The 27655-nt window shown below is 43.8% G+C and overlaps 1 long non-coding RNA gene across 1 annotated transcript; it reads left to right on the plus strand.

Moving 5' to 3' along the window:
- Positions 1-27655, plus strand: LOC131574681 (uncharacterized). The gene is made up of 3 exons (XR_009276561.1): positions 1-245; positions 18915-19056; positions 27345-27655. It is a non-coding gene; the product is annotated as an uncharacterized LOC131574681 (long non-coding RNA).

A 27655-nucleotide genomic window follows, 5' to 3' on the forward strand; every position in this document is an offset into this window, starting at 1 on the left:
CTCCTCCTCGGGCCTTGCCGGGCCTCTCCCGCGTCACGTGACCGCTCGGCGCCCCGCCCGCGTGACACGCACCGCCCCCTGAGCGCCGGGGGCGAGGGCAGGGGGCGGGAGGCGCTCCTCAGGCCGGGATCGCTTCCCCCGGGATCCCCGGCCCTTGGGCAGCCTCCCCTGCCCCGGGCTCCCTTCCCCTTGCGGGGGTGAGGCAGGCTCCTGTTCCTCTGGACAGGCTTCTCTCGGGAGATTCGGTGAGCCCCTGTTCGGGTTCAGCGCCGGTAAAGTCTCCGTGGAGCGAGCAGGGGGTGTCTCCGCCCATGAAGTAGTTTTGTAATTGTCAGCCTGTAAAGTTTTTGTGGAAACTCCTTTGGCATCACCTTAGGCTAGAGAAAGCTCAAAGGGAAAAAAAAAAAAAAAATCTGTTCTTACGCAGCGAGGGGTTCGCAGCCTGCTGGTTGTTGCGATCGGGCTTCTCTTCGGAGTTATTTTTATTTGAAAGCTCGCCAAAAATTTCTCGAACGTACATCACGGCCAGCACGAAAACACTGGTGGTTTTTAGGTCTTTCATGATTAGCCTCCCACTGTTCTGGTAGTCAGCTAATGCCTCTTGGGCTTATTGGGTGGCTCTGTCCTTGACAGCCTGGGATTTTGTAAGAAGTTACTTGGTTACTGTTCATAAAAATTACCAAGTGTTCCTTAAGGTGCCTTCTGGCAGGCTGGTTCCTCCAGCCGTAAATGTGGTTACGTTTATCCCAGTGACACACACTGAGGAGCAGCTACTTGGCGTCCTTACCTCCCGCCGCCCATTGCCGAAGTGCCGTCCCAGCCTCCCTCCCAGCTATCTGCAACTTCCATTACTCCTTGCAACAGGGCTCTTCTCCTCCTCCCCAAACACACAGCAGTGAAAAGCACACAAAACCACAGGATTCCAGCAGACACAGCTCTTCCTCTCCCAGAAGTGCCTCCTTGAGGAGCTGTCCCCCATCCATGAAGCCACTGAAGTATTTATTGGGCAACTTAAAGAGAAACAGTATACAAATAATACTCAGTGCTGTCTGCTTGACAGGATGTGTAAGTAGGATTGTCTGTTTATGATGCTTAAGGAAAATTGGTGTCAGAGGAAGAACATGTGGTGAAAGCAGAACCCAAAAAATGCCATTTGTGTGTGTGTGTGTGTGTGTGTGTGTGTGTGTAAGGAAGGCTTGCAACATGTAGAGCTTGTTTTCTTCATAATGCCAAGCTCTTTGAGGATACTGTTGTATTTGTATTTCTTGGCTCCTTCTGAAGTCCCAAATATCCATGCTGGGGAAATAAATCACTGATGTATACGGCAGCAGACTCTGGCACAAGACAGCTTTAGCATAAAGCTGTGCACCATGAAAACACAGGGGCTGCTATAGGCTACTGATACAGCAACACACATTGGTATTTTTCATGCTAACTTCAGCTAGGACCTGGATTTAATCACCCCATTTCAAGCTACTGTTTGGAGACATTCCATGGAATTGGCCTGAGTAAATTAGGCTCCAACAGTTCTTCTCTGATGATGCCCGTCACTTTCTCCAGGAACAGTGAAACTATGCAAACAGAGGAAGCTTGTGACTCTAGGAGTTACTGAGACCAGATTTGGACAAATTCTCATTCCTAAGGGAACAAAAAGTGACCTTGATCTCAGAGGTCCAAAACCAAAAATAGTTTTTCCCTTTTTTTCAGCTCTTCTTGCTCACAGAAAGCTCATGGTTTTACTCCGCAGTTAAAAAATCTGCTTGTATTGCTTGTTTCTAAGCAGAAACGGGTGAGAGAACTGATGGAAAAATGTATTTTGATAATTGTTGCTTTTTAATTGCTTGGGAGACACTTGATACCATTACAGCAAGAAGCTTGAAACACTGTGATAGATAATATCTGAGCACCTCCCAAAGATTTGGAAATTGAAATCAAAATATTATCTCTTTTCCTTCCCAACCTGAAGAAAACAAGTTTGATTAGTTTATAACTCATTTGTTTTTGTTTGTGTGCCTGGGTGTGCTTGAGATTGAAAGGAGAAAGGAGTGCACATCTAGAGAGAAACTACTGCAGAGATAGGAGTCCTATATTTAGTGAAGCAGCAAACCTAAACAACATTCTTTTCTCTTGTGAAAAGTTCTTCCAGAATCTGGATCTAGCTCCTGTGAAAATACTGTATCTTGCATTCACAAGTTCCCCAAAACTGACAGTATTTCACTGGTATTCAGCTATCCTGGAAGGACAAGCTAACAGATCTGTTTCTTCCCATGCGTGTTGTATAGTACGGAAAACCTAGCCTCAGCATGACCTATGTAATTTATTATGTATATCATTTTCTTGCAACAGTGTCATTTCCACTCTGTGAGGTGCCTGTTACACTGTAATGCCTGCAGTCCACCACTGTGATTTGGTGTTCCCAGTGCTGCTGGCATCCATGCCCTCCCTTCTTGCTTCATGCTACTGTACACTGTTAGAAGAGCCATGGGTTGGGACACTATTAATCAGCTTCAGATCTAAGCCAGATGTTTTGGCTGAATTTCAGGTCAATTAGAAATCAGCCCATCTGAGGCACAAAACTGGTGACGAACAAAGCTGAGCATATGCTGATAAACTTTTGCAGGCACATTACTAAGGATTTGAGGTCATATCTGCTAGCAGCAACAAAAAAAATCCCTATCAACCATAATTTGGAAAGCTAAGGAGGCTAGTGAAGAGAAGTTGAAGAGAGGGAGTAAGTTTGAAATAGGGCTGGGCATTGGAACAGCTGAAGGGGAAGGTAGAAGTGATGGGGCAAGGAGGCAATGTGGAGGAAAAGCAAAGGCAGCAAAGCCACTTTGCTTTGTATAAGGTTGGGAAATGCCCTGTTAGTGTTGTATAAATTATTTGGAAACAAGTTACAATCCAGGTGTTTCACATGACCCGTTTAAAGGACCACTGTGGTTTAATTTGCTGTTAAGGGTTATAGTATTTCCCCCAGCTTTTCAAGGAAGGTGGTTTTGATGTCCGCCCCAGGAATTCAGCATCCGTTTGAGTAAACATAAGATGTAGAATAGACTGTAGGAAATAGAAAACACCAGCTTCCCAATAAAATTTTCAAAATAGTCATGAAACACAGTGGAGTTAGGATGCTTTTTAAAGTGATACACCTCTTCACTACTCCAAATGTGCTTGTTCAGAGGTTTTCCTTTTGCTTCACTTGTATCCAGTTTCTGATCCTTTATGCTTTTAGAACCCAGCTCCTTCCTTTCCTAATGATCATTATTTCATGTTCATTCCTGTTTCATTATCCCTATCCATCCAAGTATCCACCCTGAGCCTATCCAGGATTTTCCCGTTGAATCAGGGACATTAAACTCTTGCTCTGCATTCCTCTTATATCACCTGTGTTTCTTCAAGCTCCACACTGTACTTGCATCTATTCCAAATCTATCAATCCTGAAATCTGTTCCAGCTCACTCCTTGCAAAGACAACTTCCTCAAGTTCATAGTGAATCAGAGATATCTTTCCCAATTCTCTTCTCTCTTTCTGGAAATAGTGACAGCTTTCATGTTTCTTTTGTTTATTTTGCATTTCCTCTTTTGTGCCTCTCTCTGTAAAGCAAACATCCAACTTCCTTCCTCATACACAGCATTCTTAGCTCTGCAGCTTGTGTCACCTTCTCATGCAGCTCTTGTTATCTAGTAGTCAATGTCCCTTGCGGTGCTGTTCCCTGAAAAGAAGCTGACTTTGTCAACAAATAAAGCATCTGTCCAAAAGCTAACCTAATTCTGACACGAGAAAAGCACGTAAGAAGGGACAAAAGTGAGTCATTACCATTGCACAGGAGGGGAGCAATCAGAACTAATTTTACTGTATTCACTTAGGAGCAGGATATCTGGGTAGGAGCTCCCATGCCTCATGAGAGTATCTAAGTAGAGGTGGAAAACAAATATAATGCTTCTGAATTCTCTTGTGTGTTCTAACACCTTTCTCTCCTTGTCCTAACATGAATCTTGCACACTGCAAGATTGATTGTGTCATTAATGCTGTAAGCAGGATTCCTACCTGCCTGACAAATGCACATAGTAAATGTCTTTGAGCGTGAGAGAGAAAGGAAACAAGCTCCCTTACATTTTGTTCACACTTCCTAGTGGATGTGTCAAACACTGACACCTCCGAGGAGCAAGAGGCTTGCTGTCCTCTGTGTCTGCCATGCACTGCCCATCAGCAAACATGCCTAATGCACTCCTGTTTCTGCTCCTTCCTACTGTGGTTTTTTACACATCCTCTCTCAGCAGTGGGCACTCTCACAGTAACTCAGATACTGAACAAGGAAAAGCAAACCTTACAACACAGCCTCACCAGCATGGTAAGTGCACCTATACACTTCCCCAAAATTTCTGGAGACCATCTATCATACAGGAGAAAAAGTGGCCCCATATGTGCTGGTGTCACTTGTCCCTTCCCCCTAGTTTGATGTCCAAAACCTAGGGCCTTGCTGCCAAATGCTTCTCCCCATTACTGCAGGCAGACAGTGTTTGTGAGACTTGGCAGGACACAGCATTTGATAAGAATCCTTCTCTGGGCACCTCTGAGAGGGCACTGTCATTCATTTCAGTCCCCTGCCAGCTCACAAACACCAAGCCAGGAGAGCAAGTACAGGAGGAAGTGCATTCCTTTTGGGCTCCTGTAACTTGGAAGCAGCCCCTATCATTTCCTTCAGTCACCCTTGAGTCAAAAGCAAGCAGAACACACTCCAGATCTAAAGGAATATTTTTAAGGAAAGTTATAAGCAAACAAACAGGCAGGGTATCAATAGAACAATCACTGCTGCCAAGCTAAAATTGGTGCTTATGCTCACACTCTTGCACACATATACGTGCAGCAGAGCTTAATCAATTCCCTCATTAATGTTGAGGATCATGTGCTCATGCTCTGTGTCTGGGAAAGCTTTACACCCACATGAATTTTGATGTGGAGCTGAAACAAAAATGTTGATGCTGGCAATGCCAACTATAGAGAGTAAATAGCTGGGGCCTGCCAATGCTGACTTGAATGGGGCTTCTCACCCAGAAGAAAACCTACGTGTGAAAAGTATTCTCATGATCAGGTCTGTGCAGTAAAAGTAAATCCTGGTTTTCTTCCTCAAGCAAATAAATCCATTTATGCCAATGACTTGGTTTCAAGCCTTGTATGGGTAGGTCCCACTCCCTGGTCTTTATGTGAAATCTGAGTCTTGCCCACTGGAGTGAGTCAGGCTATCAGTGTTTGGCTCTGTGCTTCAGGGGTCAGTGACTGCATTTACATGTGGGCAGACTTCATGCTGATTAAATCAAACTACTGCACTGAAAAGAACATTAACTGAATGCCTCCTAACATTCTGATGGTGTATAAGCTATTCTGAATCTTAAAATCCGTAGAGGATTTGTCCTAATTCATTCCAGTACACACAAGTACAAATGAAAGTGCTTTCTATTTAGTAAAATTGAGGAAATGCATAAAAAAATAATATGAATTTAAAATTGTTTTATTTCTCAGGATCTGAGAAGCAAAGAATTGTGAGTAATATTGGAATGAATGTTCTCACCTTCTCTGTCATCCTGTGTTTCCTAGTTTCATTTCTTAGAACTCAAAAAGCAATACTTTCTTAGTAGCAGTGGCGCAGCAGGCTTGTCTTGACAATGCGCTTCAGCCACTTTTCTAGAAGTGATTGGATTGTATGTTTTGTTTGTCTTCTCCACTGAAACCAGGGACAGATGCAGGCCAGATGTTAATATTAGGGACACAGCACTCCCTTCACAACTCTGTGTTGGACACCCACCTTTCTGACAGATCAATGGCCTTGAGGAGGTCCCACAGTGGGGGGCCAAATGCAGGAGAATGCATACTCACAGTCCTGACTCAGGTTGAGCTTTCTCTACAACTCCCCACTTCTTGTGGTTAGTGTTGAGATGCCAAAGAGTGGATGAGATGATATGCTGAGAACGTGGGAATTGCTAGCACTACACCAGTGGAGAGGGAGAGGGGCTACAAGAAGTGCAAAATGTCCTTGGTAACCTCCCAGTAAATCCATATATGTTTAAAGCTACAAGTGAATCTGGCAACAAACTTCAGATCATAAGTCACCCAATGTGCTGAAAGCTGTTTGATGTGGATCTCTTCACTGGCAAATGGTTGCAAGCCAAAAAACTCACTTTCTGTAGATCACAAAATCACCATGGTTTTTACTGGTCACTTTTTTTTCTGAAGGCAGGAGGAAAGGGTAGTAGAGGATCTGTGTTTTTGAGGCATCCACCCACCCAGTTCTTCTCTTTGGACCACTTCTGTGTGCTTTCAGTAATCAGTTAAGCTTGCCTTTGCCTCTCATACATCATCCCTTTTCAATGGAAATCCAGACATGTTGACAGGGCTTGCTACCAGAGGAGTAAAGAGGGAATTATGATCCAGAAGAAAGTATTATAGTATCTCAAACTGCACTGGGATATTCTCAAGTCAAACAGTAGCCCTGCATGTGTTGGCATTCACTTCTAATATTCTTGAAGAGAGTCTGTTCATTGCTAAAGACTTTGTGCATTGCAATAGCAGCTGAAACCTAGGAAGAACTACAAAAGCAAGATGATGATGAACATTCTGGGCACATGTGTCTTTTAACCCTCACAACCAAAAAACCGGTGAATGATATAGAGAAAAAATGGATATCAGATGCATTGAACTTACTCAGATAACACAGCTGGAGGAAAGAGGAGGAGATAAGTAGTTTGTGTAACATCTTGTTGACCTGAAAGATCAGATGCCTAAAAGAATATTTTGCTAAGAACAGTTGTAAAGAAAACAGTAGTGTGGGCAGGTAAAACCACATATCAAATACTTTGTGAGTCCATATTTCATCACATGGCAGCATGCTTTCACATGACAAATTCTGTTCCTATCCATCCTATTGAATCTATGGCAAAATGCCCACTGACTTCAAACAGAATAGGTTTTGTCCCTCTAAGCTATGAGTATGGCCAGCATTACTAATGCAGAATAGAAATTGTGTAGGTGAAGAGTAGGGAGCTGGTGCTGGAAATTTAGTGCCTGCCTGATCTTAATCCTTTTATTTTCAAATTAACAAAACCTTTTTACTCTTAGAACATTACATTATTCACTTTTTTTTTTTTTTTTGGTTCACAATATTTTACAGCTCATTGGCTGAAGTGATTAATGCTAATAAACTTTATTTAGTAAATAGATTTTTAAATAGCTAACCAAGGTTTTTAGAAGCATTAGAAACATTCTTTTCAAACCAAAACTTCTTGATATTGTAGCCAGTTTTGTTCAAGAGAGACCTTTAAACCTTCTCGTTGGTATTTCCTTTCTTTTTACCTCCTTCTCTGTTCCATGATATTCCCTTTAGTGAAGTTTATCCAAATCTCTATTCTTAAACCTTATCCTGAAAGTGGATAAGTCTTTGTAATTGATTGGCAGCTCTCAGCATTATAGCAAGTATCTGTGCATGGATGTGAAAATGAATAGCATAAAATTAACTACTGAACTTTTTTCTCATTAAAGTAATTTTGCATCAAAACAAGTACAATTGCCAGTGTGTCTGTAGTATTTTAAAATCAGATAAAAATAGGATTGCTGAATTCTTAATTAGCATAGCTGAAAGTTAGCCAAATCGGCTTCGGACACAGCAGGAGACGTACAGTTTGTCCTGATTTTGTGGGGAATGAAAAAATGTAATACTTGGCACATGAACTAACTGTGCTAGCTTAAAATGTTACCAAAACATATTCAACTAAATCAAATATGGTGGTTTACCAGAGATTAGTTCACGTATTTTAACAGAACAGAAGAGCATAATTTTAAAGTTGTGGGTTACTGAAAGCAACAAAATCTAGAGAAAGTGATTATCAGTGACATGAAAATTTTGAAGAAAGCTACTTATATATTGAAATCAGTGGGGTCCTTTGACCGAACTCTGATGTTCTTACTGAAAGAGAGTAACATCATTCCCTACAGTTCTGTTCATTTGGGAATCCAGTCTTTTATGGCAAATGAAATCTCAAGGTGTTTCAACTGGAGTGAATATTTTGCATTGTCAAGATGTTAAAACCCACCACTTTTTAATTTCTATGTGCCCATTTGCATAAAAAGGGTTTTGATGAGGTTAGAGGTATAATATTATGATGGGGATAAATTCTTTATTAGACAGAAACAAACATCAACTGAGTAAACATCATTAGTGCTTACAAAATCTAGACTGATATAGTACTGCACACTGCGTGTGTTTGATAGAACTTCAGTGTCTTACTAAGCAGATACTTTCTTGTAGAAATTTTAGGGCAGAAGTCTGTCATTCTCAGATGCACATCCTTAAGCAAAGAAACTCTTATGAAAAACTTATGAAAAGCCCAATTAGAAAACCTCTGATGAAATCAGATGTGGCTTTCAAAACAGTCCCATTACAGAAAGGTAAAACTGATTTTTCCTGAAGCAGTGAGGACTGAATCCAGAGAAATTCCTTGAGGAAAGACATTGCTACCCTCCTGCAAAGCTTTACTGTTTTAAATTTCAGTTCAAATTCCTGCTAGTCAGGTGAGGGGGATATTCATTAAATTAGTTCATGTGGCAGCTGCTGTCCCAATTCACTTTTCTGTAGACAGCCCAGCTCAACTTTGGAGTAACACTGTCCTATGTATGAGAGGGCAGTGTGCAGACAGCTACTGGATTTACTTTTCTGTCAGCCTTTTCTGTCTTTAGAAATTACTTTTTTTTCCTTCAAGAATTTTATTATGAAGCTGCCTCATTCCTAGATATAACATTTCATAGTTTTGGAAGAAACATCTACCTGCCAAACTTTTCTAAATTGCCACATCCCTTGGTGTTTCTCTAATCCAGATAATTTTGTTTCCTAGAAAGTTTAGCTCATCCTTTCAGAGGACTGCTTCCCTTGCATGGATGGTTGCCTGTTAAAAACTTGCATTCAGAAATCACAGTAGAACATGAGAACCCTTAGGCAGTAATTCCCAAAACTGGGGTTCTGGTGAAAATTAAGTTAGATAATCTTGGGGCTGTGAGCCATTCTGAAGGAGAGCTTGCAATGAGGAGTTACTCAAAAGCCAACTGGACTACACCTTACTCTTTTACCAGCTTCCATCTTTCAGATGTCTGTGAGATGTATTCTGTAGTCACAGGGGGTGAAGATTATAATAGCTCATCCACTTTACAGACAAGAAACACCAAGACAGGAGGCACAAAAACATGAAGGGCCCTGCAGATTAGAGGGTGAGGCAGAAATCTTGCCTTTCCTTAAGTCAGGGCCACTGGTGCACTTTGCAGCACACTCCAAAGATCTGTTACCTCTTTAGGTGAGACACGATTTTTGGGCATTGTTCCTCAAAGATCCTCAGATCTCTTTTCTACACCAAACCCATACTCCTTTGGTGGGGGAGGTAGGATGACTCAGTCACTCCACAGGCTCTCTGTCACTTCCCCCTGATACATACTCTCAAGGAAAGCAGAATGCATCCATGTTCTTTGGTAAACAAAGGGATGTGTGGGAGCATTTGTCCCCTTAGAGACATTGCACGGGTAGATAGAGGAGAGCTGAAAACAAAGACCTAATTCCAGTGCTCTAGCAAAAACATCTGGCCAGCACTCTCTTAAAAAAAACAGACTGGAGGAATGTAAACATATGTTTGGCCCGAGAAGGAGTCGTTACATAAATGTTAATTATGAAGAGGATTTTGCCGTGAGTACAGGGGCTTTTGACAGAACTTTGGTTCCATGCAGGACACGAGTCTCAGGAGTCACATGTTCTGCCTTAGAGCTGTGCTGACACTTCTCTGAGCCCTAGGAAGCAGCAAGGGCATTTGCTGTAGCACAGGAAAATAAGAAGCTTTGATGATTGTAAGTGAAGTTTGCACAGCATCATGTGGAAGCAACTCTGTGTAATTAAACAATTCCACTGATCAGAACATGTGAATATCTAGCTATGATCCCAAAATGGTGAGGTAGCTTCCCTTTGGTAACTTAAAGAAGATATCTGAGCATTATCATATCATTTGGCATAGCAAGGGCTATGGAGACATTACATTTTTGCTGTTATGGGACTGAGATTCTTTTCTTTGCTTTCAACTTTTTGAGCTGTTATGGTGTGACTTTCATGCCTTTTTCCTCCACAGTCAGCAGGTATTCAAATAAATTGACCTTTCCAAAGGGTTGCTGTGTTTCTCACATGGCTAACATGACTCCAGGCTCCCACAAAGATCACAAGTACAGGGGACAACCCTAGGGTTTCTTTGCTGTGAATAGTGCCATTTAGCAAAAGGAGTGACTCACCATGTCCAAAGTGAAGCCTGCCTTCAAACCACTGGGGTGAAGGCATCAGAGGACCAGTTTAATAACCACCCTATTTGCTTAAACAGATACCATGAGCCTCCTCTTTTTCTCCCACTATGGCCACCCTTTCCTCCTGCACCACCCTTGTTCTTGCAGCACTTGTGCTGCTGCGTGAAGAATCTAACCAGGGAGCTTACCTGACTGAAGAATATGGCTGATGTTTATCCAGCCTTTTTTTGCAGTGTTACTTTTTCAGTTGGACTAGAGTTCCCTGTTCCAGTTCCTGATGTGGCTCCAAAGTCTGTCAGTAAAGTCAATGAGAGGTGGAATGTTCCGCAAGAGTGGGAGTTCAGGGATATGAAAACAGTGGGTCTCTGGTGTCCAGTGACTGATATTGAACCATGCTTTGGGACTGATACCTTCTGTCTGCCTTGCCTGTTAAACTCTTACTGCATGTGGTGCTCTATAAATAATGTCTTTTGAAACTATAGCAAGCCTATTTTAAAAGACAAACACAGTTACTGAATTTCCACTGTGATTTATCTGCCAGCCCTCCTCCCTCCCCAGTGGCTGAACATCTCACTTATGTATTTCACAAATGTGAAACAGAATACTCCACTGCTTTTTGCTCCATTCTTAAATTAATTTGTGAGATTTCAGCCTTTCAATATGACTAAGAAAGGCAGCAGGACTTCTGCTCAGGAAGAAAGAGAGTGATCTAGATTTAAGGCTTTAGGGAGTTTCAAACGGTGAGAAAGACTTGAAACATTTAAAAATCAGGATTCCTAAGTAAGCTTTTAATGGATTTTTTTTTTATTTATCAAAATTTCTGATGACATCCAAGGGGTTGCATAGGAGTTCTATACTGGCATTGGGAAGAGCTTGTAGTCAAAATGTAAATGAACACTTTGACTTAGTTAAGTTATTAATGCTGAAAATAACATTTTTATTCCAAGCAGTAAAATATGAGTTACAGTTCTGAAGATGACACAATTCGAAGCATATTTATTTGCAGTAAAAATCTGCCTCTGAAAGAGGAAATAATGTTTTTTTCATAACATTGGCTCTGAAATATACTCAACAGTGTCAGAGGGCCAGCTTTTCCGAGAAGATGACTCTGTGAGTGCCATTGGTACCCAAAAAGTAGGTGATATATTATGTATCCTTGATCTGTGGCTTCTAGCTACATTACCTGTTCTCCTAGTGATGTAATAACAAGGAGTCACACCCTCAGCTGTATTTAATATTGACTCACAAGCCTTTGTCACAGGCGAGCATGATTTCCTGATGTCTTTGACACCCAGGAAAGAAGGATGACTGAGACACCTATAAATCTCAAAGTCCTGTTTTAAACATAACAGAGCGAAGGAGAGAATATTATGACAACGTAGCATTTACATGGTCAAAGTACTATAGTTGTAATAACATCTCAAATAGCCTCATAAAGCTAAGGAGTGAACACTATTATCTCCATAAAGAAGCTTGCCAAAGGTGATATGCCCTGGAATTTATTTGACCTAAGTTTAAGATCTTCAGTTTCCCTCTAGAAACTAATAAGCCACTGAGAAGCAACCTTGTAGCAGGAGTAGGAATAGATACTGGGTCTTACTGGGATTCAAGCCTATGCCACCTCACAACAATCAGAATTTCCTGTCTGAGAGGCAGCTGGAAGCTGTATTAAAAGCTGGAATTTATTAAGTTGTGTCTGCACAATGGACCAGTTGCCTGGAATTTGTCTCCTGCAAATTGTCCTTCATTTGGTGTGTCCCTGAAAAGAAGTAATCCTTGTTTCCACTTCTGATGATAAACCACAAGTTCAAGCTAGCAGGTTTTTCTTTGAATGCCAACCAGCTATCATTATACAATTTGCTATCAGATCAAAGCGAACATGACCTTAGTCCTTGGACAGTACATCACAGAGCCATACCTTTCACATGGAAAGGAGGAGGAAGGGGGAGGAGAATACATGTTCTGCTTTGCTCTCCAGATGTGACTGCAGGTACTTTAAACCATAATTTTGAAAGCTGCTAGGCACTTTGACTTTCATACTGGTGGGGTGTCTCCCCTCCTCAGTCTATTTCTGGGTTCTGTAAATATTGCTCTCCATATAGCACGAAAACAATTGATTCACAGCCTTGCTGTCTAATGACTCAAAAATGTGAAGACAGATAGAAGCCATACCCATTCCTGAAGTCACTTTCTCAGCAAATCAGCAGAGGTCAATTCAGCCTTTATACCTTAGCAATAGTCCTTGCTGCACCTGAGGGATCATGTTGTGACAGGTGCCCTTCCCCCAGTCTCTCCCTTTCTGTGCCTTGCAAGACACAGACACCAGAGATCAAACTTGCCACCTGTAGGAAGCCTTTGCCAAGAGCAGAGGATACTTTGTCAAGCTGATAGCTCTGTTGTTAACATTTATAATCCTTTGCATTCTACATTAAGCCCAGCTTCTGAAATTTAGTGATTATGTCAGAAATTCAACTTATATTTATTTCTTTGGAAGGTTTCTAGTGTTCAGATTTGCAAAGAAAGGACTTCTGAATTCAGGGCTCAGAAGTTAGGGGGAAGGAGAACCCCTCTCCATGATTGCTACCTATAGGTAATGGTGAGATTTTTAAGCAAATTTCATGGTAATGAAATATGAGTCATATTGTTTTAAGATCTGGGTTGCTGATAGTGCCTCTTTTAATGTCCTTTGCATAGTCCCATGGACTCTTTCACATCTGGTCATAGACCCAGTGCACAGTTTGTGTTGTTTTATAGTAGTACAACAGGTTTCCTGATAACTGCTTACGTCTCACAAGTCATGTCAGGTAGGCACTGCGTGGACTTCCACAATTAGTTATTTTCCTTCCAAGTAAAGGAAGCACTTTAGGCCAATGTGGATGGCACATCTCACAGGTGGTGGCTTCTCCCCGCTTTTCTCAATACAGTGTTCACATCAGCATTAAAAGTGAGCTCAGTACACACTTATTCTTAAAATGAGTCTTGCTGTAAGGCTTCAGCTCAGCATTACTTGGGTGTAAAGGTGTTCCCTTTTTCACATGCTGTTCATACTTTTCATTATTGCATTTTGAGCAATTATAGATATGTTACAGACTAATTTATCCCTCACAATCCCCCTCAGAGCCATGCAAATGTGTTTTATTACCCTTCCTTTACTGACACTGAAAGCAAGACATGGAGATTAAAGGCAATATTCTTGCCTTTGTTTTTGTTCTTGGAAAAGAGTCAAATTTATTAAATTCTGGCTGAAGGTGGGGGTGGAAAGTCAAGATGTGGGGACTGGTCTGGGACAAACTCCTCCCATCCTTGAAGCCTGTTAAAAGCAGTTCTGCCACAACCTTTGTCTGGGAGGTCCTGGAGATGACAAAAAGAGGTAAGAGGGAGCTTTGTGATGATATAAATTTTCCATCAGTCTGAGTTGAAGGTTGCAGTTTGTCACTGCAGTGACAGAGAGTTTATAAGGAGCCTGTATTTACAAGAGCAGTGAGGTGGCTGTGAGAAGTGACAGGCCTTCAAGTTCACTGAACTGGGCCTTGAGAAGAGAGGCTGCTGTTAAGGAATTGGGAACAAATACTGTGAAAAGCAGATTGGTGGAAGGTTTGCTGTGGTACCAGTGAGCCCTCCCTGCTCTTTCTGCAGCTGAATTATTCCTGGCTTGCAGAGGGAAAGGCCAGTCCATTAGGAAAGAGAAAATTGCACTGATTAAATCAAGCAGAATTTGGAATGCATTTGCAAAGACTGTAACTCCCAGTGAATAAGATGTGCTATCCAAGTATGGTGGGGGCCAAAACAGGGCCTCCAACTTACATCCTAGTGGGAATGTCCAATACTGATACCAATAGAAAGGTATTGTCCCCACCCAGTTAGAACAATGCATTCCTTGTGGGATCTGGATAGGATTCCCCAAGACAATCATGAATTCTATATTAGATGAAGAACTCCTGTACTTAAAAAAACAACTGAAAAAGTGTCTAACTGGTACATGGCAGAAAGTCTGTGTTCTTGCACTTAAATTTATGCCACAAACTAGTCTTCCTCCATCCAGCTGACTCAGTAAGAGCTCCAAATTCTGGAAAAGGAAGGATATGCCTCTATACATCATCTATTCAAGACTCAGTTGACCTATCACTGTCATTCCAGAAGAGCAGACAGAAATACATGGTTCCTCTGTAAATTTGTTTGGGATTTAGAAACCAGGGTGATAGATGTCTTCCAAATGTCAGTGACAAGATAGATAGGTGTTCCTTCCTTAACCTACTATTTTCTTTTAATGTGCCACTCTCTGTTTACTGTCTCTTCTTGTTTTTTGTGTTCAGACTTGAGAAATAAAACCTGCTGGCATATACAGCACAGACAGCCCTGATCCCGGTCAGGATCCCTGACTTCTCAGCCCTCCCAGAACTGTACTGGTAACAGTGTCAAGCTCTGCTGAAAACAGATGCAGAGAGAATCCAGTCATCATCCACGTGGTTTTGTGCCTTCACTCCCTATATCCAGGAGAGTTATTAGCCAAATGTTCTGTCCTGAGAATGATATTTCTTCCTCTCTTCCTGTTTTCTTCACTGATTTTATTTAGCCTCGTATCCCACGTTCAGTTTATATCTGAGCTAGAGTCTCTCATCACTGTGGACAAAAAGCGAAAAAATCCCACTCAGGCAGTGCATTTTTTTACAGTATGTGTGGTGAAGCACAGGAACAGGTTGTCCAGAGAGGTTGTGGATGCCCCCTCTCTGGAAGTGTTCAAGGCCAGGTTGGAGGGGGCTTTTAGCAACCTGGTCTAGTGGGAGATGTCCCTACCCATTGCAGGGGGTTTGGACTAGAGGTTCTTCAAAGGTCCCTTCCAACACAAACCATTTAATTATGGTTCTATAGTTCTATTACAGAAATATGTTCATAGAGCAGCTCATAAGCAGAATTATGTGTTTTCTGCTAGATGAGGGCTATCACATATTTAGATAAGGCTTATCAGTTTGTGTTCCATCTTTCTGCTCTCATAGAATTTCTTCCTGCACCTGCGCTTTTCCTCTCACCTTTTTATTTTCCTTTGTCTCAACTAAGACTCCACTGCAATGTTGGACCTCCTCACCTACTTCCTTCTGTCCATGGCCAAGCCAGTCAGTTAACAGGTTTGAGCTTCACTGATCCCCAAATTTCCGAGGTTTCTTTTCATTTGTCCTTCTTCCCCCGGACAGAAGAGCAATACTGTTCCAGCAGTTCACCAGAGTGCTGGAAGTGCTGGGTTAGTCCTTTGCGCTTTGCCCCTCTGCAGTTCCTTACTTTTAATTTTTTAACCATTTGTTGCCATGTCTTTCTTTCTTTTCAGCTACTGTTCCCAGTCCTTTGATTTTTCCTTTTCTCTGCCTTCTCTCTTTTTCATCCTTCTTAGTTTCTGAGGGAGTGCTTTGACGGTGTTTCAGAGTTGGACTAATCCCTGTCCCTAAAACACAGGGACAAAAGGGACAATGGACAAACCATTAAATGAAGAGCCATCTCTTGTTGCTTGTTTCACACCTGGTCTTTCCTAACTTCACCTCATGGCCCATGCTCTTGCACTGAAAGGGACAGTGGCCTAAAGAGTTTGTCTCTTCGGTGTCACCCAGAAACTATAGGCAGGCTTTGGGGAGCTGTCAGGTCTTGTGTGATTTAGGCTGGATAGTCAGTGTGGAACAGTTCCCTTACTGAGAGCACAATATAAAGCTTTTGTGGAATGCAGGATGGGGGTAAAGACAATGCTCAAATAAAAATCAGAGGTGTGGATGACATGAAGATATTTTCTTTGCACTCCATTCACAGCTTCATTCTTCTCCACCAAGGCCATACTGTCTGTCCAGTGCAGTGGTATGCTTCTGCTGACACATGACAGGGGGAACAGTGATGATGTAGTCATAGTGGAATTTCCAACTCCTTATTCAACTTTGCATGTAAATGCACAGCTCTTAAACCAAGGTACGGATTTTCTTCACACCCCTTACACATGCATACATGCCCTCTTTTTCTGAGTCAGACTTTCAGACAACACATTCTTGCTGCCGTGTTCTTGCTGTTCATGTCACATTGGTCATCCGAGTGGATTTGTGGCTGCTGTGCATCGCTGGATTAGGGCAGCCAACACGCACTGTGGAGGGAACCCGAGCAGCTGAGAGGAAGAGAATTTACTTTTGCAGAATCATAATTAAGGTGGGAAAAAAATCAATGAGTCTACCCATTAACCCAGCACTGCCATGCCTAACACTAAGCCATGTACAAATGTCACATCTACATGTCTTTTTAACCCTTTAGGTTAAAAAAAAAATAAAATTCCTAATATCCAATCTAAAACTCCCCTGGGACAACTTGAGGCCGTTTCCTCCTGTCACTTTGTACCTGGGAGAAGGGACTCACCCCCACCTCACTACAACCTCCTTTCAGTTGTAGAGATTGATAAGGTTTCTTTTGTGATGTTTTTTACATGCAGTGCTCCATGTGAAACAGCTATTTAGCTGTAATGGGCCAGCTTTATGCCATTTACAGAGTTGTTTAAACAAAATCTCTCCAATATAAAACACTTAATTCTGGCTGCAATTAAATTTCATATCTACTCGCAGTCGCTGTTGGAATCCTATGGCTTTTTCAGTGACTGCTAATGACTGATGAGGTGCTCAAGATGAGCTATTCCCTGGGTCATATAACCCACACACTGCTATTGATCCTATTAACACAGATTTTGGTGAGTGCAGTTGAAAATGCTGCCTTGAGATCTCAAAAATGCTTTTTTCAGTGGATGTTAATCCTGAGCTACCAAAAAACCCATAGGTACAGGAAAGGCAGATTATGTTCTGCAAATCATACACTGGGATCTAGCCAAGTACAAAAAACTTGTACTAAAACTAAACAAGAGCTGCAGCCAGGCCTTTGAAGGTAAAACAGTATGAAACATTTGCTTCTGTTAAAAATACTCCAACTGCTTTTTTTGTGTGTCAGTCTTCCTGTAAAATCATTTGCCTCTATGAATTTTTTCCGTCAACTTTGGACACAAAATACACACTCTGGATGGCTGCCAAAATGGTGAGGCAGTTTCTCTGAGGTTGCTTAAAGAGGACACCTGAGCACTATCAGTTGTATTTTGTCATGCAGTGAGGGGAATATAAGAATTTTCTACTTCCCCAATGGTACAGCCTCTTGCAATACTTCAAGCAGACTGTATTTTCATAGCTTGTTTTCAGAAGGGGCTGCCTTATGAGCTAGCCAGAAAACTAAAGCCAAGCTGGTTATCTCATACAGCTTGCAGCATTGCTGAGAAGCCAGTTCCCTTGTGGCTAAGATTTTCCAAAGATATGGATTACTTTAATGCACTAACATCTTTAATATCTGAGTGGCCTTCACAAAATATCTGAGAAAGTCTGTTTTTGGGAAAACTGTGATCCTCTTCTGTGAAACTGAGCCTTTCTCAGTTGTCACAAGGTAAATGGGCAGTAACAAAAATCATAGACACTTAAGAGTCTTGGTTAAGTTATTCTTTGACCTTATAGTTATTATGTATGATTTAAAAGATCCTGAAAACTTGTTTGAATTATTAGAATCTGCCAGCATTAATCCTGAAACCTCTTCAGACCTGTCTCATTTAGATGTGGATTTAAGCAAGCAAATAAGAACCTCTTTAATATGGAAATTGGGAGCACTTCAGCAGAATTATCAATGCTGACTTTAGCTTATTTCCTGAGGTAAACGTGGTAGTATCTTCCTGCTCCCATTAACTTTCTAGCTCCTCAATAAAACATTCTAGAGAATTAGATTTTCCTCTGTTGCCAGTTTGAACAGGAAACATTTAGTACTGGTGAATAGTAAGTATTTTCCATATGCAAATTTGCTCATTTGCTGCCCCTTACTTCTCGTTAAAGGAAAGGGTCATTTATTCTGCTTGAAGCTTTCCCTCAGAGCTATTCAAATTAACAAGATGCTAAGTGTTTTACTGAGGAGGGTCTATAATTTCCTCAGCTGGTACAGCTGGAAAATCGACATTTATTTATTCTCTGCTCAGAAATTATTGGGACAGAGACATATATTTGCTATGTAAAATACATTGTTAGTTTTTCAGCATGTATCATGAAGCTGGGTCAGAGTTAAGAAGGTTAATGAAATATTTAAAGTGTATTTTTGCATAGCACTTTCTCAGTACTGCAATGGATAAACCACAAAGCTAAGATCATGTTTATGTAACATATTTAATCAGGTGTTTTCATCCTATAGAATGTATAGAGGCTATTATCAAGATGTTCTTACACCACTCGAATGAGATTTAGCTCTTTATAAATACTCCATTAAAGGCAAATTTGAAATTTGTTTCTAGGGTTGTATTACTGTAATAATGAGCAGCAGAGCTGATGTCTCTATGAGTTTGCTTTGATTTATACTGTTTTTGAGGCCAAACTGGCTGTAGTTGCTTTCAGGCTTGAGATTTTTAGAGGAGATGCACCTGTGTCACCCCTGTCAGTCCAATATTCAGTGGAGCTCAAGGGCTCTGAGTATGTTGTATGTAACAAAGGCAGTATTTTTGACTAGGTCCTCTGGTCCAAGACATCCAGACCAAGGCATTGTGTAATGTTGACTTTTGTCTTCCTCACAGAACTCCTCGAGCAATGGAATTTCTTGAATGTCATCAAAAGAAGTCAGACCCAGATGTGGACTGTTCCTGCTTGATATTCCAGGAGTGAAGCTAGCTTTCTGTAGTTTCCCATGCTGCAGTGAGAGAAGGAGTAAAAACTAAGGTATTTGAACATTTTGAAATTACACACAAATAAAGCAGTGGATATATTTAACAGGGCTCTTTGCAAATAAACAAATAAAGCAAAAAAGTCACCACTTTGACATATCCAGGCTTGAAAAGAACATGCCAAGATCAAATAACAGCTGTACCTGCTGCATCTGGAACAAAAACAATCTGGTCCATTTAATTTTCTACTTCACAAACAAGGCTTTTGGTTGATAAAAATGCTCTTAAGCCTTTTTAGCTGTGTGGTAGATACAAAATTGCTCCAAAGTGGCTTTACAGGAGCAAGCTGTACTGATTGAGCATGGTGACAATTTGACTTTTTTCTAGGCACTGGGTTTGGTGCCTGCTGATCAGGTATAGAAGCATAGAATCATAGAATGGGTGGGAAGGGACCTTTGAAGATCATCTTGTTCCAGCCTCCCTGCCATTAGCAGGGATACCTTCCTTCCTCCTTCCTTCCTTCCTTCCTTCCTTCCTTCCTTCCTTCCTTCCTTCCTTCCTTCCTTCCTTCCTTCCTTCCTTCCTTCCTTCCTTCCTTCCTTCCTTCCTTCCTTCCTTCCTTCCTTCCTTCCTTCCTTCCTTCCTTCCTTCCTTCCTTCCTTCCTTCCTTCCTTCCTTCCTTCCTTCCTTCCTTCCTTCCTTCCTTCCTTCCTTCCTTCCTTCCTTCCTTCCTTCCTTCCTTCCTTCCTTCCTTCCTTCCTTCCTTCCTTCCTTCCTTCCTTCCTTCCTTCCTTCCTTCCTTCCTTCCTTCCTTCCTTCCTTCCTTCCTTCCTTCCTTCCTTCCTTCCTTCCTTCCTTCCTTCCTTCCTTCCTTCCTTCCTTCCTTCCTTCCTTCCTTCCTTCCTTCCTTCCTTCCTTCCTTCCTTCCTCCCTCCCTCCCTCCCTCCCTCCCTCCCTCCCTCCCTCCCTCCCTCCCTCCCTCCCTCCCTCCCTCCCTCCCTCCCTCCCTCCCTCCCTCCCTCCCTCCCTCCCTCCCTCCCTCCCTCCCTCCCTCCCTCCCTTCCTTCCTTCCTTCCTTCTCTGGTTTTTGGGGTTCTTGACTCTGTTTAGAGGTTCCAGGCCCAAAATTTTTGGGGTTCCTACCCTAACCCTTCTCATCCCAAATTTTTTTGTGTTCCAGGCCCAAATTTTTGGTGTTCTCATCCCAAATTTTTGGGGTTCCAGGCCCAAATTTTTGGGGTTCCAGGCCCAAATTTTTGGGATTCCTACCCTAACCCTTCTCATCCCAAATGTTTGGTGTTCCAGGCCCAAAGTTTTGAGTTCCTACCCTAACCCTCCTCATCCCAAATTTTTGGTGTTCTCATCCCAATTTTTGGGCATCCTGCCCGAATCCTTCTCAATGCAAATTTTTGGAGCTCTTATCCCAATTTTTTGAGGTTCCAGGCCCAAATTTTGGGGGTTCTCATCCCAAATTTTTGGGCATCCTACCCGAACCCTTCTCATCCCAAATTTTTGGGGTTCTCATCCCAATTTTTTGGGGTTCCAGGTCCAATTTTTTGGGTTCCTACCCTCACCCTCCTCATCCCAAATTTTTGGGCTTTTACACACAGAATTTTCGAGGTTACATTCTCAGTTTTTTGGTTCTAGACTCGGAGTTCTGAGGTTCCAGACACAGCATTTTGAGGTTCCAGACTCAGAATTTTCGAGGTTCCATTCTCAGGTTTTGGGGTTCCAGACTTGGGGGTTATGGGGTTCTAGACACAGAACTTGGGGTTCTAGACTCGGGTTTTGGGGTTCAATACTCAGAACTTGGGGTTCTGGACTCGGGTTTTGGGGTTCTAGGCTCGGGTTTCGGGGTTCTAGACTCGCGGTTTTGGTTCTAGGCTCGGGTTCTAGACTCGGATTTCGGGGTTCCAGACTCAGAACTTTGGGGTTCTAGACTCAGAAACTGGGGTTCTAGGTTCGGGTTCTAGACTCAGAAACTGGGGTTCTATGTTCAGGTTCTAGACTCGGATTTCGGGGTTCCAGACTCAGAACTTTGGGGTTCTAGACTCGGAAACTGGGGTTCTAGGTTTGGATTCTAGACTCGGAACTTGGGGTTCTAGGTTCGGGTTCTAGACTCGGATTTCGGGGTTCCAGACTCAGAACTTTGGGGTTCTAGACTCGGAACTTGGGGTTCTAGGTTCGGGTTCTAGACTCGGAACTTGGGGTTCTAGGTTCGGGTTCTAGACTCGGATTTCGGGGTTCCAGACTCAGAACTTTGGGGTTCTAGACTCGGAAACTGGGGTTCTAGGTTTGGATTCTAGACTCGGAACTTGGGGTTCTAGGTTCGGGTTCTAGACTCGGATTTCGGGGTTCCAGACTCAGAACTTTGGGGTTCTAGACTCGGAAACTGGGGTTCTAGGTTCGGGTTCTAGACTCGGAACTTGGGGTTCTAGGTTCGGGTTCTAGACTCGGATTTTGGGGTTCTAGGTTCGGGTTCTAGACTCGGATTTCGGGGTTCTAGGTTCGGGTTCTAGACTCGGAAACTGGGGTTCTAGGTTCGGGTTCTAGACTCGGAAACTGGGGTTCTAGGTTCGGGTTCTAGACTCGGAACTTGGGGTTCTAGGTTCGGGTTCTAGACTCGGAACTTGGGGTTCTAGGTTCGGGTTCTAGACTCGGATTTCGGGGTTCCAGACTCAGAACTTTGGGGTTCTAGACTCGGAAACTGGGGTTCTATGTTCGGGTTCTAGACTCGGAACTTGGGGTTCTAGGTTCGGGTTTCGGGGTTCTAGGTTCGGGTTTTGGGGTTCTAGGTTCGGTTTTCGGGGTTCTAGGTTTGGGTTCTAGACTCGGAACTTGGGGTTCTAGGTTCGGGTTCTAGACTCGGATTTCGGGGTTCTAGGTTCGGGTTCTAGACTCGGAAACTGGGGTTCTAGGTTCGGGTTCTAGACTCGGATTTCGGGGTTCCAGACTCAGAACTTTGGGGTTCTAGACTCGGAACTTGGGGTTCTAGGTTCGGGTTCTAGACTCGGAACTTGGGGTTCTAGACTCGGATTTCGGGGTTCCAGACTCAGAACTTTGGGGTTCTAGACTCGGAACTTGGGGTTCTAGGTTCGGGTTCTAGACTCGGAACTTGGGGTTCTAGGTTCGGGTTCTAGACTCGGAACTTGGGGTTCTAGGTTCGGGTTCTAGACTCGGATTTCGGGGTTCCAGACTCAGAACTTTGGGGTTCTAGACTCGGAACTTGGGGTTCTAGGTTCGGGTTCTAGACTCGGAACTTGGGGTTCTAGGTTCGGGTTCTAGACTCGGAACTTGGGGTTCTAGGTTCGGGTTCTAGACTCGGAAACTGGGGTTCTAGGTTCGGGTTCTAGACTCGGATTTCGGGGTTCCAGACTCAGAACTTTGGGGTTCTAGACTCGGAAACTGGGGTTCTAGGTTCGGGTTCTAGACTCGGAACTTGGGGTTCTAGGTTCGGGTTTCGGGTTCTAGGATCGGGTTTTGGGGTTCTAGGTTCGGTTTTCGGGGTTCTAGGTTTGGGTTCTAGACTCGGAACTTGGGGTTCTAGGTTCGGGTTCTAGACTCGGATTTCGGGGTTCTAGGTTCGGGTTCTAGACTCGGAAACTGGGGTTCTAGGTTCGGGTTCTAGACTCGGATTTCGGGGTTCCAGACTCAGAACTTTGGGGTTCTAGACTCGGAACTTGGGGTTCTAGGTTCGGGTTCTAGACTCGGAACTTGGGGTTCTAGGTTCGGGTTCCAGACTCAGAACTTTGGGGTTCTAGACTCGGAACTTGGGGTTCTAGACTCGGAACTTGGGGTTCTAGGTTCGGGTTCTAGACTCGGAACTTGGGGTTCTAGGTTCGGGTTCTAGACTCGGAACTTGGGGTTCTAGGTTCGGGTTCTAGACTCGGAACTTGGGGTTCTAGGTTCGGGTTCTAGACTCGGAACTTGGGGTTCTAGGTTCGGGTTCTAGACTCGGATTTCGGGGTTCCAGACTCAGAACTTTGGGGTTCTAGACTCGGAAACTGGGGTTCTAGGTTCGGGTTCTAGACTCGGAACTTGGGGTTCTAGGTTCGGGTTCTAGACTCGGAACTTGGGGTTCTAGGTTCGGGTTCTAGACTCGGAACTTGGGGTTCTAGGTTCAGGTTCTAGACTCGGAAACTGGGGTTCTAGGTTCGGGTTCTAGACTCGGAACTTGGGGTTCTAGGTTCGGGTTCTAGACTCGGAACTTGGGGTTCTAGGTTCGGGTTTTGGGGTTCTAGGTTCGGGTTCTAGACTCGGAAACTGGGGTTCTAGGTTCGGGTTCTAGACTCGGAACTTGGGGTTCTAGGTTCGGGTTTTGGGGTTCTAGGTTCGGGTTTTGGGGTTCTAGGTTCGGTTTTCGGGGTTCTATGTTTGGGTTCTAGACTCGGTGTTTGGGTTCTAGACTCTGTAGTTTTTGGGGGGGGTCCGGGCCAAATTTTTTGGGGTTCCTAACTTAAATTTTTGGTGTTTTTATCTTAAATTTTGGGGGTTCCAGGCATCCCAAATTTTTGGGGTTGCAGGCCCTAATTTTTAGGGTTCTCGGCCCAAATTTTTGGGGTTTTTATCTTCATTTTTTGTGGTTCCAGGCCCAATTCTTTGGAGTTCTAGGCCCAAATTTTTGGGGTTCCTACCCTAACCCTTCTCATCCCAAATTTTTGGGTTTCTCATCCCAAATTTTTGGTGTTCTCATCCCAAATTTTTGGGCATCCTACCCGAACCCTTCTCATTGCAAATTTTTGGGGTTCTCATCCCAATTTTGGGGGGTTCCAGGCCCAAATTTTTGGGGTTCCAGGCCCAAAGTTTTGGGTTCCTACCCTCACCCTCCTCATCCCAAATTTTTGGGCTTTTAGACGCAGAATTTTCGAGGTTACAAACTCAGGTTTTTTGCTTCTAGACTCGGAGTTCTGGGGTTCCAGACACAGCATTTTGAGGTTCCAGACTCAGGTTTCGGGTTTCTCGACTCGGGTTTCGGGGTTCTGGGCTCAGAAGTTGGGGTTCTAGACTCGGGGTTTCGGGGTCCTAGACTCTGTAGTTTTTTGGGGGGTTTTGAGCCAAATTTTTGGGGTTCTCGGCCCAAATTTTTGGGGTTCCAGTCCCAAATTTTGGGGTTCTCATCCCAAATTGGATACTGCCAAAGCCCTTGGAGCTGCTGTTCCCAGCAGCGCCAGCTCGGGAAGCTCGGCCTGAGCACAAAGGCATGGATACAGCCCCGGGAATGCCATCAGGATCCTGGGAAAATGGGGAGAGGAGACAGGAAAAGGGAATTGGGGACCCTGGGACAGAGGGAAAGGGAGGATGGAACGGGAGAGGGGAGGGGAAGAGATTCCTGCTGCAACCTGGGGGAAATCCATTGAAATTCCCTCTGAAATGGGGGAAATCAGTGAAATTCCCAGTGAAATGGGAAATCCAGAGAAATTCCCAGTGAAATGGGGAAAATCCAATGAAATTCCCAGTGAAATGGGGGAAATCCAGAGAAATTCCCACCGAAATGGGGGAAATCCATTGAAATTCCTCCCAGCATTTGGACATCGCTTCTTTGGACTTCCAAAAATTCCCCGAAAAGCCAGCAGGGTTTGGGATCTCGGGCTGTGCCGGGCGCAGGGAGGGCTGTGCCGGGATTGCTCCAGGTAGGATCCAGCTGATTTCCAGCTGCCACCGCTGAACCCCAAATCCTGGGAATTCCAGGGATCCCGGCCCTTTCCCAGCCCGCAAATCCCGGGATTTGCAGCTGGGCTGTGCCCGCAGCTGGGGCCGGATCCCAGGAATCGGGAGATTCCCTCTGGAATTCGGCTCCAATTCCCTCAGCTCCAGCCCGGGAGTGGGAAAAGGGAGGAAAAACTTCCCCAAATCCATGAAATCCGCTGGAGAGGATGGAAACCTCCAAAGCCATGATGCCACCGGCCTGGAAGAGCTCAGCCTCCCCCATGTCCCACCCCCAGGATGAACTAATTCATTAATTGGATTAATTACTCAGATTAATCACAGCTGAGGCAGTGCTGGGACCAATCCCGTTTTTCACCTGGAAAATCCATCCCTGCCTTTATCCCAGCACTGCTCGGGGGGGAGGAAAATTTCTTTTCCAGCCCAGAAAATTCCATTTTTTCCCACAGAATTGGGGTTTTTCCCTGCCCTGCTGGGGGCTCCTGTCCCCCCCAGAGGGTGCCCGGGATTTGGATGTTTTTCCCCAAGAAAATTCCCAAGATTTTCCCTGAATTCCCAGCTCAGGGAGCCACCAGGCCTCGGACAGATGTTTTCCATAAATAACCAAACAAAGAGCGCACGGCAACAGGGAAAGCAGATCCAATTAGGCCGGAGGAATTCTCTGGAAAAGGGCTGCGCTTTCATTATCAAAATACCAGATTTTACCTCTGGATTCCAGGTTTTTTTTCCCAGAAAAAACCTGGCAGGGAGCACGTCCCTCTCTCCCTAAATCCCGGCCCAATCTCCTCATCCCAACCCCTCAGAAAAGAGATCGGGAACAGCTGAGCCAAAAAAAAGAAACCAAATAAAAGCAGGGAGAAAAGGGTTTTGCCAAGGGGAGGGGAAAAGCTCCGGAATTCGTTGGATTTGCTCGAAGAAAAATTGATTTTTCTGCCGCTGGGATTTTGGCTCGGGATCCCCCGGGACTGGGATTTGCAGGCTGGGTTTCACTCAAATGGACAATTTGTTGCTTTAATTCACTAAAACCTCAAAAGCCACAGCGGGAGCCGATCCAGGCCTTTCCCACCCCACAAATCCCTTCCTTCCTTCCTTCCTTCCTTCCTTCCTTCCTTCCTTCCTTCCTTCCTTCCTTCCTTCCTTCCTTCCTTCCTTCCTTCCTTCCTTCCTTCCTTCCTTCCTTCCTTCCTTCCTTCCTTCCTTCCTTCCTTCCTTCCTTCCTTCCTTCCTTCCTTCCTTCCTTCCTTCCTTCCTTCCTTCCTTCCTCCCTTCCTCCCTTCCTCCCTTCCTCCCTTCCTCCCTTCCTCCCTTCCTCCCTTCCTCCCTTCCTCCCTTCCTCCCTTCCTCCCTTCCTCCCTTCCTCCCTTCCTCCCTTCCTCCCTTCCTCCCTTCCTCCCTTCCTCCCTTCCTCCCTTCCTCCCTTCCTCCCTTCCTCCCTTCCTCCCTCCCTTCCTCCCTTCCTCCCTTCCGTCCTCCCTCCCTTCCTCCCTGCCTCCCTCCCTCCCTGCCTCCCTCCCTGCCTTCCTGCCTTCCTCTGTGCCAGTGTCTCACCACTCTCACAGGAAATAATTTCTTCTTAATATCTAATCTAAACCTGCCCTATTTCAGAAACTCCATTTCTACTTGTGCTGCACTACATGCCCTTCTCAAATGTCTCTCTCAATCTTCCTTGTAAGCCCCCTTTTACTGGAAGGCTGCAATAAGGTCTTTTTAAAACCTTTTCTTCTCCAGACTGAAAAACCTCTCAGCCTTTCCTCACAGGAGATGTACTCCAGCCCCCTGATCACTTTTGTGGCTTTTCTCTTGACCTGCTCTAACAGCTCCATGCCTTTCCTCCATTGATGAGTCCAGGGCTGGATGCAGTAGTCTGGGTGTGGTCTTACCAGAGTGTAGTATAGATATGAGAACCATTACTACAAGACAAACAGTCTGATAAAAAACCCTTGGGTGTCTAGGTATCTGTTTCATTTCTATTCTGCATTTAGAGTCAGAAGCTGCCATCTTCACTGAACTCATCATTAGCAGGATGGGAATGATATGGGACAAGTTTCTGACCCTGTTTCTGCTCTGGTAAAGCTAAAGTAATTATGACTGGTGGGATGTTTTGCCATGGGTGAGCACTTTCGGGCATTTAACTGTTTGTTTAACTCTTTCAGCCGAATCACTGATGTCAACAGCAGCCAAGCATGGCCTCAGCTGGCTGGTTATTAGATAAAGAAGACAAGATTGTAGTTTTGGGGGAATTTGATACACACACAGCACCAATGATCTTCTCACAGTGGTGCAGTGTAGAAAGATAAACTGTCATGGTTATAACACTACAGGAATCTGGCATCTGAGACAGAGATGGTTTAACTTCTATATTTTCAGAGGCATCACAATCTATTTGTTTGGGAATTTGTTTGACTGTTGTTTGTCTTTTAAAAACCTGGAAATCAGCTTTCTCCTTTCTTGCAGCAGAGAATTTTTCAGCAGTTTCAGCAACATAAGGCATGGGATCTTGAATAGATATGGTTTTCTTCAGGATATGTGTCAGAAATTGGAGTTAATGGGTAGCAACAACAGAAATAAATGAAAATTCTACCTTAAGTGGTGGACAAAAATGCTTTAAAAATTTGGTTAAGACCCAATTTTTCTTTGCTTTATGTAAGACTTATGCGATTTCTCCAATCTCTTTTCCAGGGTAAATGTAAATTGGACAAACTCTTTAAATCTTCTGCAGTTATGAAGAAACAAAGAATGACATCAGGCTTAAAAATCTCTGCCTAGATCAGCTGAGAAACCTCTTGCTAAAACCAATGTTTTGCCCACCAAATTTGAGAATTGTGGTCATTTGTAATTGCAAATAACCCAGCCACGCTAGTTGGGGCTCTCAATTTTTTTAGCTTTATTACTGGTTATACACAGCAAGTCAGCTGTGCCTCAGCAAAACTGGATGACAGGAATCCACCAACTTAAAAGGAGGATTGCATTATGCATAAAAGGGAAAAACC

The sequence above is a fragment of the Poecile atricapillus genome, chromosome 1 (genome assembly GCF_030490865.1).
Source record: "Poecile atricapillus isolate bPoeAtr1 chromosome 1, bPoeAtr1.hap1, whole genome shotgun sequence".
Lineage (NCBI taxonomy): Eukaryota > Metazoa > Chordata > Aves > Passeriformes > Paridae > Poecile > Poecile atricapillus.